The 19,376-nt window shown below is 51.9% G+C and overlaps 1 protein-coding gene across 2 annotated transcripts in view; it reads right to left on the reverse strand.

The window, feature by feature from the left end:
- Positions 1-19,376, reverse strand: part of MINDY4B (MINDY family member 4B) — a 99,237-nt gene extending 79,861 nt beyond the window's left edge. For both annotated transcript variants that reach the window (XM_073674717.1, XM_073674716.1), the window contains exon 1: positions 19,137-19,376. The gene's annotated coding sequence lies outside the window, so the exon portion shown is untranslated. The remainder of the gene's footprint in view (positions 1-19,136) is intronic.

Consider the following 19,376-nt stretch of genomic DNA (forward strand, 5'->3'; position numbering starts at 1 on the left):
TACTGAGATGTGGTCTGTGGTCCCCACCTGCAGAACCACTCTTTTATTGAGGGTGTCTTGATAATTGCCAATAATTTCCATCTATTGTCCATTCCATTTGCACAACAGCATGTGAAATTGATTGTCAATCAGTGTTGCGTCCTAAGTGGACAGTTTGATTTCACAGAAGTTTCATTTACTTGGAGTTATATTCTGTTGTTTAGGTGTTCCCTTTATTTTTTTGAGCAGTGTACTATTCTTGCACAGTGGTTCTCTTCTCTCTGTGTCCGCCAGTGAAGGGTCCATATACTGTTCTTGTGCAGGGGCCCTCTTCTCTGTGTCCTCCAGCAGTGCCCCTATATCTTTGCACTCTGCATTCTTTGGTATCTATCTATCTATCTATCTATCTATCTATCTATCTACAGTACAGACCAAAAGTTTGGACACACCTTCTCATTTAAAGATTTTTCTGTATTTTCATGACTATGAAAATTGTACATTCACACTGAAGGCATCAAAACTATGAATTAACACATGTGAATTATATACTTAACAAAAAAGTGTGAAACAACTGTAAATATGTCTTATATCCTTGGTTCTTCAAAGTAGCCACCTTTTGCTTTGATGACTGCTTTGCACACTCTTGGCATTCTCTTGATGAGCTTCAAGAGGTAGTCACCGGAAATCGTTTTCACTTCACAGGTGTGCCCTGTCAGGTTTAATAAGTGGGATTTCTTGCCTTATAAATGGGGTTGGGACCATGAGTTGTGTTGTGCAGAAGTCTGGTGGATATACAGCTGATAGTCCTACTGAATAGACTGTTAGAATATGTCTTATGACAAGAAAAAAGCAGCTAAGTAAAGAAAAATGAGTGGCAATCATTACTTTAAGAAATGAAGGTTAGTCAGTTTGAAAAATTGGGAAAACTTTGAAAGTGTCCCCAAGTGCAGTTGCAAAAACCATCAAGCGCTGCAAAGAAACTGGCTCACATGAGGACCGCCCCAGGAAAGGAAGACCAAGAGTCAGCTCTGCTTCTGAGGATAAGTTTATCCGAGTCACCAGCCTCAGAAATCGCAGGTTAACAGCAGCTCAGATTAGAGACCAGGTCAATGCCACACAGAGTTCTAGCAGCAGACACATCTATTCAACAACTGTTACGAGGAGACTTTGTGCAGCAGACCTTCATGGTAAAATAGCTGCTAGGAAACCACTGCTAAGGACAGGCAACAAGCAGAAGAGACTTGTTTGGGCTAAAGAACACACGGAATGGACATTAGACCAGTGGAAATCTGTGCTTTGGTCTGATGAGTCCAAATTTGAGATCTTTGGTTCCAACCACCGTGTCTTTGTGCGATGCAGAAAAGGTGAACGGATGGACTCTACATGCCTGGTTCCCACCGTGAAGCATGGAGGAGGAGGTGTGATGGTGTGGGAGTGCTTTGCTGGTGACACTGTTGGGGATTTATTCAAAATTGAAGGCATACTGAACCAGGATGGCTACCACAGCATCTTGCAGCGGCATGCTATTCCATCCGGTTTGCGTTTAGTTGGACCATCATTTATTTTTCTATAGGACAATGACCCCAAACACACCTCCAGGTTGTTTAAGGGCTATTTGACCAAGAAGGAGAGTGATGGGGTGCTACGACAGATGACCTGGCCTCCACAGTCACCAGACCTGAACCCAATCGAGATGGTTTGGGGTGAGCTGGACCGCAGAGTGAAGGCAAAAGGGCCAACAAGTGCTAAGCATCTCTGGGAACTCCTTCAAGATTGTTGGAAGACCATTTCCGGTGACTACCTCTTGAAGCTCATCAAGAGAATGCCAAGAGTGTGCAAAGCAGTTGTAACGGGTCTGGGAGGCGGAACCTCTGGGCTACTATACAAGGGAGCGGTCCTTGTAAGGGAGCGGGTGGCGACCAGGCAGGCAGTCACAGCAGGTGACCGGGATAGTCTCTGGGTGTACGGGCAGGAGGTCACGGCAAGTGATCAGGGCAGTCTCTGGAAGAACGGGCTGGAGGTCACGGCAAGTGACCGGGGCAGTCTCTGGAAGAACGGGCTGGAGGTCACGGCAAGTGACCGGGGCAGTCTCTAGGTAAAGGGTAGGTACGACCTGTGATGGCTGAACCTCCAGGTAGGCTAGCAAGGCAGATGGAGGATGTGTGCTCCCAGGTGAGCAAGCGAGAGTCTCTGGAATAGCAGGTGGTCACAGCACGTGACGGCGGAGCCTCCAGGTAGGCAAGCAGGCAGGTAGCGGAGAAGCGCTCCCAGGTGAGCGGGCAAGAGTCTCTGGAATAGCTGGTGGTCCCAGCACGTGACAGCGGAACCCCCGGGCAGGCAAGCAGGCAGGTAGCGGAGAAGCGCTCCCAGGTGAGCGGGCAAGAGTCTGGAATAGCTGGTGGTCACAGCACGTGACAGCGGAGCCTCCGGGCAGGCAAGCAGGCAGGTAGCGGAGAAGCGCTCCCAGGTGAGCGGGCAAGAGTCTGGAATAGCTGGTGGTCACAGCACGTGACAGCGGAGCCTCCGGGCAGGCAAGCAGGCAGGTAGCGGAGAAGCGCTCCCAGGTGAGCGGGCAAGCTGGTCCATAGACAGACTGACCGGAGTTGTAAGGCAGACCGTCGGACCTCAGGCAAGCAGGCAGGTAGCTGGAAATCAGGCAGGATTAGGACAGCAAGCTGGCAGGAATCTGGCAGGTAACTGGCAGGTAACTGGCAACGGGACCTGAGGGCTGAAGCAGAGTAGAACGGTGCAACAACATTGCTCGGGCACCTCCATTTTGGAGGAGGTGCCTTATATATGGTAAAGTCCTCCGGCCATTGGCCGGGGACTCCTTAGGACGGCGCGCGCGGCCCCTTTAAGAGGGAGGGGGAGCGCGCGCACGCGCCCTAAGCACAGTGGCCAGGAAGGAGCGCGCGCTGCCAGCAGAGCGGGAGAGGGACGCCGGGCACGGAGCAGAGCGGTGAGGGGAACAGCGTCCCTGCCTAGCAGAGGGCAGGGACGCCGGCACTACAGTACCCCCCCCTTTAGGCCCCCCCTTTTTTAGGCCAGATAGAAATTTAGCTAGGATGAGAGGGGCATGGATGTTCTCCCGGGGCTCCCACGTTCTCTCCTCAGGACCAAACCCCTTCCAATCTACCAGAAAAAAGGTCTTTCCTCTTACCCTTTCGGTGGCAAGAATGTTCTCTACCTCAAACTCGTCCTCAGCAGAAACCGGAGCAGGAGGCGTACCTGTAGACTTGGAAAAAGAGTTAAGCACCACGGGTTTGAGGAGAGATACATGGAAGGAGTTAGGGATCCGTAAGTTGGCCGGGAGTTTCAATTTATAGGCCACCGGGTTGATCTGACTGATGACCTCCAGAGGACCGATGAACCGAGGCCCTAACTTGTAAGAAGGTATCTTGAGTCGAACATATTTAGATGAGAGCCAGACTTTATCTCCTGGACGAAATTGTGGAGGATCCAGGCGTTTTTTGTCAGCGTGTCTTTTCATACGCTCGGATGACAGAAGGAGTGCGGACCGGGTACTCTCCCATATGGAGGAAAATTTGCTAACGAGAGATTCCGCAGCCGGGTTGTCCACAGAGGTGGAGACAGGAAAAGGAATCCGAGGATGCTGACCAAAGACTACAAAAAACGGGGATTTGGAGGAGGATTCGCTCTCGTGATTATTATAAGAGAACTCGGCCCATGGTAGAAGATCCACCCAGTCAGAATGGTGGGCATTAACGAAGTGCCGGAGGTAACTGGTCAGGTTCTGATTGATCCGCTCCACTTGACCATTGGACTGTGGGTGGTAAGCGGAAGAGAAGTCCAGGGTGACGTCTAGTAGTTTACAAGTGGCTCTCCAGAAACGTGAGGTGAACTGTACCCCACGATCCGACACGATGTGGAGGGGCAGGCCATGAAGACGGAAGATGTGGCGGATAAAGTCTTTAGCCAGCTCGGGTGCAGACGGAAGGCCTGGCAGGGGAATAAAGTGAGCCATCTTGGAAAAGCAGTCAGCGGCCACCCAAATGACCGTACAACCGGCAGAGACGGGGAGATCAGTTATAAAGTCCATTGCTATATGCTGCCAGGGGGCAGCAGGTACAGGAAGCGGAAGGAGGCGTCCGGCTGGCAGATGTCTCGGGACTTTGTTGCGGGCGCAGGACACACAGGCAGAAACAAAGTCTATTATGTCCTTGTGCAGGGTAGGCCACCAATAGTGCCGGGCAATAAGCTGGAGGGTCTTTTTCTGACCGGCGTGGCCAGCTAGTTTAGACGAATGGCCCCAGTGTAGGATCTTCTCCCGATCAGGTACTGAAACAAACGTCTTACCGGGAGGGAGACGATTTAGACTCACGGGAGCCACCTGCATTACTCTGGCGGGATCGATGATATGTTTAGGTTCTCCTCGAGATCGGACACCAGAAAGGATCGGGACAAGGCGTCTGCTTTGACGTTTTTGTCAGCCGGGCGAAAATGAAGAACAAAATCAAAGCGAGCAAAAAACAAGGACCACCGGGCTTGGCGCGGGTTAAGTCTCTGGGCATGCTGGAGGTAAGCCAAGTTCTTGTGGTCAGTGTAAATTATTACCGGATGAAGAGCCCCCTCGAGTAGGTAACGCCACTCCTCCAACGCCAGCTTGATGGCCAATAACTCTCGGTCTCCTATGGAATAGTTGCGCTCAGAAGAGGAGAAGAGTTTGGAGAAGAAGCCACAAGTTACCATTCTCCCGGAAGATGATTTTTGAGTAAGTACCGCTCCGGCTCCAGAGGAGGAGGCGTCAACTTCCAGGAAGAACTGCTTGTTGCCGTCCGGGCGATGCAGCACCGGGGCGGAAGAGAAGGCCTGTTTTAGGGAAAGAAAGGCCTCCTCTGCTTCGGGCGGCCACTCTTTGGGATTAGTACCCTTACGGGTGAGCGCGGAAATTGGGGCAGTCCGGGAAGAGAAGTGCGGGATGAAGAGGCGGTAATAGTTGGCGAAGCCCAGGAACCGTTGAATAGCCTTCAACCCCTCTGGTCGCGGCCATTTCTCGATGGCAGACAGTTTCTCAGGATCCATTTGTAGGCCGGTCTGAGAGATAATGTAGCCCAGAAACGGAAGCGAGGTCTGCTCAAAGAGGCACTTCTCATATTTAGCGTAGAGATGGTTCTGCCTGAGCCTGAGCAGGACCTGACGAACATCCCTCCGGTGAGTCTGGAGATCCGGAGAGAAGACCAAGATGTCGTCCAGGTACACCACTACGCAGGAGTAGAGAAGGTCCCGGAAGATATCATTGACCAACTCTTGAAAGACGGCAGGAGCGTTACAGAGGCCAAAGGGCATTACCAGATATTCATAGTGGCCGTCCCGGGTGTTGAATGCCGTCTTCCATTCATCCCCCTGACGGATACGAACCAGGTTGTACGCCCCACGGAGGTCCAGTTTGGTGAAGATTCTAGCCCCCCTCAGACGATCAAATAACTCCGGAATGAGCGGAAGGGGGTACTTATTCTTCACCGTGATCTGGTTAAGGCCTCTATAGTCTATACAGGGACGGAGAGAGCCGTCCTTCTTTTTGACGAAAAAGAAGCCTGCTCCCGCCGGGGAGGTAGATTTCCGGATGAATCCCCTGGCCAGATTCTCCTCAATATATTCGGACATCGACCGGGTCTCAGCAGCGGATAATGGATAAATACGCCCACGGGGAGGAGAAGTACCAGGTAACAGGTCGATAGGGCAGTCGTATGGTCTATGAGGGGGTAGTGTCTCTGCCTCCTTTTTATTAAAGACATCAGCATAAGACCAATAAGGAATCGGAAGTCCAGGTAGATTAGCTGGGGTAGGAGAAGGACGGACGGGATGAACGGGAACCAGACAGGTCTTATGGCAGCCCTGTCCCCAGCGAAGGACTTCTCCGGTCTGCCAGTCAAGAACGGGTGCATGTTTCTGGAGCCAAGGTAGGCCTAGCAAGAGGGCGTGAGAGAGTCCAGGCAGAACATGGAAGGAGATACTTTCAGAATGCAGCATTCCCACCTGCAGAGTAATGAATTCGGTGATGAGTTGGATGGGGCGTGGTAAGAGCCCCCCATCCACGGCAGCAACAGACAAGGGTACAGCCAGAGGTTTGGTGGGGATGCGGTATTTCTCTACCAGGGACTGTGAAATAAGATTCCCGGCTGCTCCAGAGTCCAGTTGGGCTAGTTCGAAATAACGGTTCTCCCCGTAGACGATTGAAACTGACAACAGCAGGGATGGAGAGGATTTATTCTTGTCTAGGTGGACCTCTCTGAGCGAACCTAGACACAGGCGTTTCCCGACCTCTCCGGGCAGGCACGGATCCGGTGCTCCTTACTGCCACAGTAGAAGCAGGTCCCCTCGGCACGGCGTAAGTCCTGACGGGTCTTGACCATCTTGGTCTGGTCGACCTGCATAGGCTCAGGAGGGTGTACCTGGTTAGAGACAGAAGGAGTGACGGGTTTCTGAAAAGTAGGAGCTAGACGTGGTAACCTCCTCTCACGGGTGACCTCTCTGGCACGCTCCTGGAACCGTAGGTCAATCCGGGTGGCAAGAGTTATTAAGTCATCGAGAGTGGTAGGAATGTCCCGACCGGCAAGTTCATCTTTAATACGGCCGGACAGACCCTCCCAGAAGACGGAAACCAGAGCGTCGTTATCCCAGGCCAGCTCCGAGGCAAGGGTACGGAACCGTATGGCATATTGGCCCACGGTGAGACTTTCCTGACGGAGGCGTAGCAACGATGATGCGGATGAGGTCTTCCGTCCGGGTTCGTCGAAGACTTTCCGGAAAGCCGTGAGAAAAGCAGGCAAGTTGGACACCAGGGGTCTCCTCTCTCCCATAGAGGATTTAGCCAGGCCAGGGCCTCCCCGGTGAGATGGGACATGATGAATGCAATTTTGGCTCGGTCGGAGTTAAACTGGTGGGACAATAGTTCAAAGTGCAGGGTGCACTGATTTATGAAGCCCCGAGCCGGGGCTGAGTCGCCTCCGAAGCGAGGAGGTGCAGAAAGCCGAGGTCCGGGGTAGGATATCATGGTGTTAGTGGACAGCGGAGCTGCCGGATTGCGAGACATGGCACTGGCGGAGGTTGTTGGTGGAACAGTCAGAATGTCCAGGCGAGTATTGACATTCCGCAGGTGACCCAGGATGGACTCCTGTTGGGACCTTTGACGGGACAGTTCATGACACAGGTCCGAGAGCGAGGGAGCTTGGGTGCCACCGGGTTCCATGGCCCGAGCAAACTGTAACGGGTCTGGGAGGCGGAACCTCTGGGCTACTATACAAGGGAGCGGTCCTTGTAAGGGAGCGGGTGGCGACCAGGCAGGCAGTCACAGCAGGTGACCGGGACAGTCTCTGGGTGTACGGGCAGGAGGTCACGGCAAGTGATCAGGGCAGTCTCTGGAAGAACGGGCTGGAGGTCACGGCAAGTCACTGGGGCAGTCTCTGGAAGAACGGGCTGGAGGTCACGGCAAGTGACCGGGGCAGTCTCTAGGTAAAGGGTAGGTACGACCTGTGATGGCTGAACCTCCAGGTAGGCTAGCAAGGCAGATGGAGGATGTGTGCTCCCAGGTGAGCAAGCGAGAGTCTCTGGAATAGCAGGTGGTCACAGCACGTGACGGCGGAGCCTCCAGGTAGGCAAGCAGGCAGGTAGCGGAGAAGCGCTCCCAGGTGAGCGGGCAAGAGTCTCTGGAATAGCTGGTGGTCCCAGCACGTGACAGCGGAACCCCCGGGCAGGCAAGCAGGCAGGTAGCGGAGAAGCGCTCCCAGGTGAGCGGGCAAGAGTCTGGAATAGCTGGTGGTCACAGCACGTGACAGCGGAGCCTCCGGGCAGGCAAGCAGGCAGGTAGCGGAGAAGCGCTCCCAGGTGAGCGGGCAAGAGTCTGGAATAGCTGGTGGTCACAGCACGTGACAGCGGAGCCTCCGGGCAGGCAAGCAGGCAGGTAGCGGAGAAGCGCTCCCAGGTGAGTGGGCAAGCTGGTCCATAGACAGACTGACCGGAGTTGTAAGGCAGACCGTCGGACCTCAGGCAAGCAGGCAGGTAGCTGGAAATCAGGCAGGATTAGGACAGCAAGCTGGCGGGAATCTGGCAGGTAACTGGCAACGGGACCTGAGGGCTGAAGCAGAGTAGAACGGTGCAACAACATTGCTCGGGCACCTCCATTTTGGAGGAGGTGCCTTATATATGGTAAAGTCCTCCGGCCATTGGCCGGGGACTCCTTAGGACGGCGCGCGCGGCCCCTTTAAGAGGGAGGGGGGGCGCGCGCGCGCGCGCCCTAAACACAGTGGCCGGGAAGGAGCGCGCGCTGCCAGCAGAGCGGGAGAGGGACGCCGGGCACGGAGCAGAGCGGTGAGGGGAACAGCGTCCCTGCCTAGCAGAGGGAGGGACGCCGGCACTACAGCAGTCATCAAAGCAAAAGGTGGCTACTTTGAAGAACCTAGAATATAAGACATATTTTCAGCTGTTTCACACTTTTTTGTTAAGTATATAATTCCACATGTGTTAATTCATAGTTTTGATGCCTTCAGTGTGAATGTACAATTTTCATAGTCATGAAAATACAGAAAAATCTTTAAATGAAAAGGTGTGTCCAAACTTTTGGTCTGTACTGTACCTATCTATCTGAAATTACTTGGAGTGTTGCCATCTTCCATTTTCTGTGGATTCGATGGATTAGAGAGGACTTGGAGGCAACTTGCACCCTTTTGTTATTTTTGATGGTTATATAATGTTGCTATCTTCTGGCCTATTTATTTTTTTATCTTCTTATCACCCTAACTGCATTGAATTTAGTTGTTCACTGGGTGAAGTGATCTTTTGCGCAGCATAAAGATAATTTTTCTTGGCGGTCAGTCTTAGACTGACTCCCAAGAAAACAGGAGAATCCTCCGGTGGGCCACCACCCTCTTATATGAGTATATATACTCGAATCACTATGTACAGACAAAGGCAGCATCTTATTCATGTAACAATCTACCCAGTTCATTGTTATATAAATTTGTGATTGAGGATAAAGTCACATTTGCATGTAGCTGAAAAGTGGGGCATTGGCGTTGGTTACTGGTGGGCACTTGGCTTCCCAGTCCGACACTGTTGGCGGTACATCTTCCTGTATAAACAGAACTCGCACTGCGGATAACCTTGGCGTCCTATGTGCACTGAGTGATCTAGCATCAATTGCTCAGGTCACATTGTTTATTTTGGTCTGTCTTAGTAAGTAGGCATTCAAATGACCACGGATCAGTGAAAAGTTTACTGATCAGCGATCATATCATGGCGCCGGTTAGTCTGTGTAAATGGATCTTTAGTCTATAAAGTTTAATCTTTGTTGCTAAACATTGTGGTTGCGTGAATATCATTTTATTGATAGAGCTGTTTAGTATTTTTTACCAATTTTTATCAGTTGTTCTTATATTGCCTTTGAGGTGTGCCCACGCCTATGTCCCAATATAGGTATTGTTTCATAGAATAAAGTACATAGCAAAAGATTTAAAAAAACACACTGGAACAATATATGGTCATATTTCCCAACAGCAACTTCCAATTCTCACCTCTCCTTATTTACAGTATATTCTTCTCAGCCCCACTCCATCACTCCCTGAGGAAGCAAGGGTGAAACGCGCATTGGAGAGAGGGACAGTGGCAGTTTTCCAGAACATGAACTCAGGTTAATACTTTTGCTTGTTTAGTTGTGCTCATGTGCATTGTCTTCTCCTCTTATTGTATGAGGATTAATTCAATTGGTTGTTCAAGTGTGGTTTACTTCTGAAATACTCTCTTCATGTGCCTTAGGCTGAGTTCACACGATGCGTATTTCATGCGTTTCCGCGGCGTTTTTGCAGTTGCGTAAACGCCGCAGAAACGCATGAAAAACGCATGGTAGAAGGGAAGCAATGTTCCCCAATTGAAATCCGCATGTGCTGTGCCCATGATGCGTATTTTTCCGCAGCGTAAACGCTGCGCTCAAAAATCCGCAGCATGTCATTTAATTTTGCGGAAACGCGGCGTTTTCGCCGCCATTGACTTGCATTAGAACGCGCCAATTCCGCAAGACTGCATCTGTACTTGTGCTATTGGCGCGTTCTAATGTGCGGATGGTACCCGGGTGTGGAGGAGAGGAGAGTCTCATCCACATCCAGGTACCATTGAAAAAGCTGTAAAAACAAGAATAAAATAAAAAATATATATATACTTACCATCTGTCGGCCCGCGCACCGCTCCTGCTTGCTTCCCGGCACTTGCAGTGAGTTGTAGGACCTGCGGTGACGTCAGAGTCATGTGACGGGTCATGTGACGCTGACGTCGGCAGGTCTTTCAATTCAAAGTTGCCGGCAGCCGGGAGAACGGAGTGAGCGGGACAGCGCGGGCCATCGGAGGTAAGTATATACACTCTCTCGGGTCACACTATATAAATCCATGCTGTTTGCATGGATTTATATAGTGTGACCTAGCTGTCAAGCACTTTCCAGGTGATGCTAAAATCGCCTGGAAAGCGCTTGTCAATCTGCATGCGGAAACGCATGTGAATCTGCATGTGAATCCGCATGTACTCTGCAGGAAAAACGCATGCACAATCTGCATGCGTTTTTTCTGCCAGGGAGATGCAGAAATGATGCAGAAATTTTCTGCTTCATTTCTGCATCGTGTGCACATAGCCTTTCCGCAAAATTAAATGACATGCTGTGGATTTTTGAGCGCAGCGTTTACGCTGCGGAAAAATCCGCATCATGGGCACAGCACATGCGGATTTCAATTGGGGAACATTGCTTCCCTTCTACCATGCGTTTTTCATGCGTTTCCGCGGCGTTTACGCAACTGCAAAAACGCCGCGGAAACGCATGAAATACGCATCGTGTGAACTCAGCCTAAAGGGGTTTTCCCATGAACAAAGTTAATTTTAATCAATACATCTTGGAATAATAATAAGTTCCACAATTGGATGTGCTTACTTTTTTTTTCCTTCCTTCCCTGCCCAGGAGCTGTGGTATGATCATGTTCCTGTACGGTCAGACACAGCCATTACACAGTACACAGCAGAGGCCCATTTATAAGAATATCTAAGCACAGGAACATTTTTTTAATACATCCAATTTTGGAAATTCCAAGATCTATTAATTAAATTGTACTTTGTTCGTTGGAAAATCCCTTTAATCCCTAGGTGTTTGCATTCTAGTGATGAGCATGCGTGCTCGTTTAACCCTTTACCGAGTATCTTCGGCGTGCTCGTATATTATGTTTGAGTCCCTGCGTCTACATGATTTACAGCTGTAAGACAGCCTCAATACATGTGAGGATTCCCTAACAAACAGGCAATCACTGCATGTGTTGAGGCTGTCTTACAGCTGTAAATCATGCAGACGCAGGGACTCGAACATAATATATGAACACACCGAAGATACTTGGCAAGCACCCGAGCATGCTCGGTTAAAAGGGTTAAACGAGCACGCTCGCTCATCACTAATACTTACCCATGTTTACCTCTTGATAATGTATGTGTGAGTCATTTAAACTCATTCTTTGATTGGAGTCTTAGAGGTTTGATATACTTTTCTACTACTACTAGATGGTGGCCCAACTCAAACGCATCAGGTTTTCTAGAATATGTATGCGGTACACTTGGCACAATCAGCACAGCGGTGTTTAAATTTGGCGCATCTCTAGGAACTCCTTCAAGATTGTTGGAAGACCATTTTTGGTGACTACCTCTTGAAGCTCATCAAGAGAATGCCAAGAGTGTGCAAAGCAGTCATCAAAGCAAAAGGTGGCTACTTTGAAGAACCTAGAATATAAGACATATTTTCAGTTGTTTCACACTTTTTTGTTAAGTATATAATTCCACATGTGTTAATTCATAGTTTTGATGCCTTCAGTGTGAATGTACAATTTTCAAAGTCATGAAAATACAGAAAAATCTTTAAATGTGAAGGTGTGTCCAAACTTTTGGTCTGTACTGTATATATATATATATAATTTTTTCTTTTTTTGGTGGTGGGTACTATATCTTTATTCAATGCAGTTTTTTAGGATTTTTGGTTTGTGTCTATTTTGAACAGGTTGTAGCGCCGGCGTCCCTGCCCTCTGCTAGGCAGGGACGCTGTTCCCCTCACCTCTCTGCTCCGTGCCCGGCGCCCTCCTCCCGCTCTGCTGGCAGCGCGCGCTCCTTCCCGGCCACTGTGCTTAGGGCGCGCGCGCGCGCTCTCCCTCCCTCTTAAAGGGGCCGCGCGCGCCGTCCTAAGGAGTCCCCGGCCAATGGCCGGAGGACTTCACCATATATAAGGCACCTCCTCCAAAATGGAGGTGCCCGAGCAATGTTGTTGCACTGTTCACTACTCTGCTTCAGCCCTCAGGTCCCGTTGCCAGTTACCTGCCAGTTACCTGCCAGATTCCTGCCTGATTATCTGCTACCTGCCTGCTAGTCTGAGGTCCGACGGTCTGCCTTACTACTCCTGTCAGTCTGTCTAAGGACCAGCCTGCCCGCTCACCTGGGAGCGCACATCTGCCACCTGCCTGCTTGCCTGAGGTCCAATGGTCTGCCTTCCAACTCCTGTCAGTCTGTCTATGGACCAGCTTGCCCGCTCACCTGGGAGCACACACCTGCTACCTGCCTGCTAGTCTACCTGGAGGCTCCGCCGTCACGTGCTGTGACCACCTGCCTGTCCAGTGACTCCTGCTCGCTCACCTGGGAGCGCTCATCTGCTGCCTGTCTGCTAGCCTACCTGGAGGCTCTGCCGTCACGTGCTGTGACCACCCGCCTGTCCAGAGACTTCTGCCCGCTCACCTGGGAGCGCTCATCTGCCGCCTGTCTGTTGGTCTTCCTGGAGGCTCCGCCGTCACATGCTGTGACCACCCGTTCATCCAGAGACTCTCGCCTGCTCACCTGGGAGCTCACGTCTATCATCAGCCGCCACAGGTCGTACCAACCCTTTACCTAGAGACTGCCCCGGTCACTTGCCGTGACCATCTGCCCGTTCATCCAGAGACTGCCCCGGTCACTTGCCGTGACCATCTGCCCGTTCATCCAGAGACTGCCCCGGTCACTTGCCGTGACCATCTGCCCGTGCATTCAGAGACTGCCCCGGTCACTTGCCGTGACCATCAGCCCGTTCATCCAGAGACTGCCCCGGTCACTTGCCGTGACCTCCAGTCCGTTCACTCAGAGACTGTCCCGGTCACCTGCTGTGACCTCCTGCCCGTCTTCCCTGGTCGCCACCCGCTCCCTTACAAGGACTTTCCCCTTGTATAGTAGCTCAGAGGTTCCGCCTCCCAGACCCGTTACAGTTTGCTCGGGCCATGGAACCCGGTGGCACCCAAGCTCCCTCGCTCTCGGACCTGTGTCATGAACTGTCCCGTCAAAGGTCCCAACAGGAGTCCATCCTGGGTCACCTGCGGAATGTCAATACTCGCCTGGACACTCTGACTGCTCCACCAGCAACCTCCGCCAGTGCCATGTCTCGCAATCCGGCAGCCCCGCTGCCCACTAATACCATGGTATCCTACCCCGGACCCCGGCTTTCTGCACCTCCTCGCTTCGGAGGCGACTCCGCCCAGGCTCGGGGCTTCATAAATCAGTGCACCCTGCACTTTGAACTATTGTCCCACCAGTTTAACTCCGACCGGGCCAAAATTGCATTCATCATGTCCCATCTCACCGGGGAGGCCCTGGCCTGGCTAAATCCTCTATGGGAGAGAGGAGACCCCCTGGTGTCCAACTTGCCTGCTTTTCTCACGGCTTTCCGGAAAGTCTTCGACGAACCCGGACGGAAGACCTCATCCGCATCATCACTGCTACGCCTCCGTCAGGGAAGTCTCACCGTGGGCCAATATGCCATACGGTTCCGTACCCTTGCCTCGGAGCTGGCCTGGGATAACGACGCTCTGGTATCCGTCTTCTGGGAGGGTCTGTCCGGCCGTATTAAAGATGAACTTGCCGGTCGGGACATTCCTACCACTCTCGATGACCTAATAACTCTTGCCACCCGGATTGACCTACGGTTCCAGGAGCGTGCCAAAGAGGTCACCCGTGAGAGGAGGTTACCACGTCTAGCTCCTACTTTTCAGAAACCCGTCACTCTCTCCGTCTCTACCCAGGTACACTCTCCTGAGTCTATGCAGGTCGACCAGACCAAGATGGTCAAAACCCGTCAGGACTTACGCCGTGCCGAGGGGAGCTGCTTCTACTGTGGCAGTAAGGAGCACCGGATCCGTGCCTGCCCGGAGAGGTCGGGAAACGCCTGTGTCTAGGTTCGCTCAGAGAGGTCGACCTAGACAAGAATAAATCCTCTCCATCTCTGCTGCTGTCAGTCTCAATCGTCTGCGGGGAGAACCGTTATTTCGAACTAGCCCAACTTGACTCTGGAGCAGCCGGGAATCTTATTTCACAGTCCCTGGTAGAGAAATACCGCATCCCCACCAAACCTCTGGCTGTACCCTTGTCTGTTGCTGCCGTGGATGGGGGCCTCTTACCACGCCCCATCCAACTCATCACCGAATCCATTACTCTGCAGGTGGGAATGCTGCATTCTGAGAGTATCTCCTTTCATGTTCTGCCTGGACTCTCTCACGCCCTCTTGCTAGGCCTACCTTGGCTCCAGAGACATGCACCCGTGCTTGACTGGCAGACCGGAGAAGTCCTTCGCTGGGGACAGGACTGCCATAAGACCTGTCTGGTTCCCGTCCATCCCGTCCGTCCTTCTCCTACCCCAGCTAATCTACCTGGACTTCCGATTCCTTATTGGTCTTATGCTGATGTCTTTAATAAAAAGGAAGCAGAGACACTACCTCCTCATAGACCATACGACTGCCCTATCGACCTGTTACCTGGTACTACTCCTCCCCGTGGGCGTGTTTATCCTTTATCCGCTGCTGAGACCCGGTCGATGTCCGAATATATTGAGGAGAATCTGGCCAGGGGATTCATCCGGAAATCTACCTCCCCGGCGGGAGCAGGCTTCTTTTTCGTCAAAAAGAAGGACGGCTCTCTCCGTCCCTGTATAGACTATAGAGGCCTTAACCAGATCACGGTGAAGAATAAGTACCCCCTTCCGCTCATTCCGGAGTTATTTGATCGTCTGAGGGGGGCTAGAATCTTCACCAAACTGGACCTCCGTGGGGCGTACAACCTGGTTCATATCCGTCAGGGGGATGAATGGAAGACGGCATTCAACACCCGGGACGGCCACTATGAATATCTGGTAATGCCCTTTGGTCTCTGTAACGCTCCTGCCGTCTTTCAAGAGTTGGTCAATGACATCTTCCGGGACCTTCTCTACTCCTGCGTAGTGGTGTACCTGGACGACATCTTGGTCTTCTCTCCGGATCTCCAGACTCACTGGAGGGACGTTCGTCAGGTCCTGCTCAGGCTCAGGCAGAATCACCTCTTCGCTAAATACGAGAAGTGCCTCTTTGAGCAGACCTCGCTTCCGTTTTTGGGCTACATTATTTCTCAGACCGGCCTACGAATGGATCCAGAGAAACTGTCTGCCATCGAGAAATGGCCTCGACCGGAGGGGTTGAAGGCCATTCAGCGATTCCTGGGCTTCGCCAACTACTACCGCCTCTTCATACCACACTTCTCTTCCCGGACTGCCCCAATTTCCGCGCTCAGCCGTAAGGGTACTAATCCCAAAGAGTGGCCGCCCGAAGCAGAGGAGGCCTTTCTTTCCCTAAAACAGGCCTTCTCTTCCGCCCCGGTGCTGCATAGCCCGGACGGCAACAAGCAGTTCTTCCTGGAAGTTGACGCCTCCTCCTCTGGAGCCGGAGCGGTACTTACTCAAAAATCATCTTCCGGGAGAATGGTAACTTGTGGCTTCTTCTCCAAACTCTTCTCCTCTTCTGAGCGCAACTATTCCATAGGAGACCGAGAGTTATTGGCCATCAAACTGGCATTGGAGGAGTGGCGTTACCTACTCGAGGGGGCTCTTCACCCGGTAATAATTTACACTGACCACAAGAACTTGGCTTACCTCCAGCATGCCCAGAGACTTAACCCGCGCCAAGCCCGGTGGTCCTTGTTTTTTGCTCGCTTTGATTTTGTTCTTCATTTTCGCCCGGCTGACAAAAACGTCAAAGCAGACGCCTTGTCCCGATCCTTTCTGGTGTCCGATCTCGAGGAAGAACCTAAACATATCATCGATCCCGCCAGAGTAATGCAGGTGGCTCCCGTGAGTCTAAATCGTCTCCCTCCCGGTAAGACGTTCGTATCAGTACCTGATCGGGAGAAGATCCTACACTGGGGTCACTCGTCTAAACTAGCTGGCCACGCCGGTCAGAAAAAGACCCTCCAGCTTATTGCCCGGCACTACTGGTGGCCTACCCTGCACAAGGACGTAATAGACTTTGTTTCTGCCTGTGTGTCCTGCGCCCGCAACAAAGTCCCGAGACACCTGCCAGCCGGTCGCCTTCTTCCGCTTCCTGTGCCTGCTGCCCCCTGGCAGCATATTGCTATGGACTTCATAACTGATCTCCCCGTCTCTGCCGGTTGTACGGTCATTTGGGTGGTCGCTGACCTCTTTTCCAAGATGGCTCACTTTATTCCCCTGCCTGGTCTCCCGTCTGCACCCGAGCTGGCTAAAGACTTTATCCGCCACATCTTCCGTCTTCATGGCCTGCCCCTCCACATCGTGTCGGATCGTGGGGTACAGTTCACCTCACGTTTCTGGAGAGCCACTTGTAAACTGCTAGACGTCACCCTGGACTTCTCTTCCGCTTACCACCCACAGTCCAATGGTCAAGTGGAGCGGATCAATCAGAACCTGACCAGTTACCTCCGGCACTTCGTTAATGCCCATCATTCTGACTGGGTGGATCTTCTACCTTGGGCCGAGTTCTCCTATAACAATCACGAGAGCGAATCCTCCTCCAAATCCCCGTTTTTTGTAGTCTTCGGTCAGCATCCTCGGATTCCTTTTCCTGTCTCCACCTCTGTGGACAACCCGGCTGCGGAATCTCTCGTTAGCAAATTTTCCTCCATTTGGGAGAGTACCCGATCCGCACTCCTTCAGTCGTCCGAACGGATGAAAAGACACGCTGACAAAAAACGCCTGGATCCTCCACAATTTCGTCCTGGAGATAAAGTCTGGCTCTCATCTAAATATGTCCGACTCAAGATACCTTCTTACAAGTTAGGGCCTCGGTTCATCGGTCCTCTGGAGGTCATCAGTCAGATCAACCCGGTGGCCTATAAATTAAAACTCCCGGCCAACTTACGGATCCCTAACTCCTTCCATGTATCTCTCCTCAAACCTGTGGTACTTAACTCTTTTTCCAAGTCTACAGGTACGCCTCCTGCTCCGGTTTCTGCTGAGGACGAGTTTGAGGTAGAGAACATTCTTGCCACCAAAAGGGTAAGAGGAAAGACCTTTTTTCTAGTAGATTGGAGGGGGTTTGGTCCTGAGGAGAGAACGTGGGAGCCCCGGGAGCACATCCATGCCCCTCTTATCCTAGCTAAATTTCTGTCTGGCCTAAAAAAGGGGGGGCCTAAAGGGGGGGGTACTGTAGCGCCGGCGTCCCTGCCCTCTGCTAGGCAAGGACGCTGTTCCCCTCATCTCTCTGCTCCGTGCCCGGCGTCCTCCTCCCGCTCTGCTGGCAGCGCGCGCTCCTTCCCGGCCACTGTGCTTAGGGCGCGCGCGCTCTCCCTCCCTCTTAAAGGGGCCGCGCGCGCCGTCCTAAGGAGTCCCCGGCCAATGGCCGGAGGACTTCACCATATATAAGGCACCTCCTCCAAAATGGAGGTGCCCGAGCAATGTTGTTGCATTGTTCACTACTCTGCTTCAGCCCTCAGGTCCCGTTGCCAGTTACCTGCCAGTTACCTGCCAGATTCCTGCCTGATTATCTGCTACCTGCCTGCTAGTCTGAGGTCCGACGGTCTGCCTTACTACTCCTGTCAGTCTGTCTAAGGACCAGCCTGCCCGCTCACCTGGGAGCACACATCTGCCACCTGCCTGCTTGCCTGAGGTCCGACGGTCTGCCTTCCAACTCCTGTCAGTCTGTCTATGGACCAGCTTGCCCGCTCACCTGGGAGCACACACCTGCTACCTGCCTGCTAGTCTACCTGGAGGCTCCGCCGTCACGTGCTGTGACCACCTGCCTGTCCAGTGACTCCTGCTCGCTCACCTGGGAGCGCTCATCTGCTGCCTGTCTGCTAGCCTACCTGGAGGCTCTGCCGTCACGTGCTGTGACCACCCGCCTGTCCAGAGACTTCTGCCCGCTCACCTGGGAGCGCTCATCTGCCGCCTGTCTGTTGGTCTTCCTGGAGGCTCCGCCGTCACATGCTGTGACCACCCGTTCATCCAGAGACTCTCGCCTGCTCACCTGGGAGCTCACGTCTATCATCAGCCGCCACAGGTCATACCAACCCTTTACCTAGAGACTGCCCCGGTCACTTGCCGTGACCATCTGCCCGTTCATCCAGAGACTGCCCCGGTCACTTGCCGTGACCATCTGCCCGTTCATCCAGAGACTGCCCCGGTCACTTGCCGTGACCATCTGCCCGTTCATTCAGAGACTGCCCCGGTCACTTGCCGTGACCATCAGCCCGTTCATCCAGAGACTGCCCCGGTCACTTGCCGTGACCTCCAGTCCGTTCACTCAGAGACTGTCCCGGTCACCTGCTGTGACCTCCTGCCCGTCTTCCCTGGTCGCCACCCGCTCCCTTACAAGGACTGCCCCCTTGTATAGTAGCTCAGAGGTTCCGCCTCCCAGACCCGTTACACAGGTGCTTCATTGCACCATTATATATTTTCCTTTATATAGGGCCAATCTCCTATTATAGGTTCTAGTTTTATTGATAGAGCTGTATAGTATTTTTTACTGTTTTTTATCATTTTTTCTTATATTGCCTTTGGGTTGTGTCCACTTCTATGTCCCAATATAGGTATTGTTTCATGAAATAAAGTACATAGCAAAAGATAAAAAAACACACTGAAACAATATATGGTCACATTTCATCATGCTGATCTGCCAACCAGTGATTGTCTTGCTGTAAATGTGTCAGTTGTCAGTAAAATCGTAATGTCATTGTAAATGATGTAGACTTACTCTACTGTTGAATACCTTTTCTTCAGAAGAATGACTCAAATATTGAAGTGCAGCATGATAATGTGTGACAGAAATGCCTATTACTCCTTAGTACAATTGCATACATGGAGGTGCAGCCAAGGGCAGTATACACATAAACTCACACTTTATCCAGGTTGTGTTGTCAGATTGTCTAGGTTAGAAGAGAATTGGTTTTATCCTCAGCTCTTCTGCAGCTCCAGGATGATTTTATCCTCTTTGTGCGTCCAGGAAGGTCTCATCTTGTGTTGATCTCATGATATGGTTCTTCCCATGGAATACAATGGGTATATACAGTATTCTGTGACTTTGGAACAGTTGTTGCACTATACGCTTGTGAATTTTGAGTGACAAGGGAAGACTGT

The sequence above is a fragment of the Phyllobates terribilis genome, unplaced genomic scaffold (assembly GCF_046119375.1).
Source record: "Phyllobates terribilis strain yellow unplaced genomic scaffold, ASM4611937v1 Scaffold_3__8_contigs__length_932513732, whole genome shotgun sequence".
Classification (NCBI taxonomy): Eukaryota; Metazoa; Chordata; class Amphibia; order Anura; family Dendrobatidae; genus Phyllobates; species Phyllobates terribilis.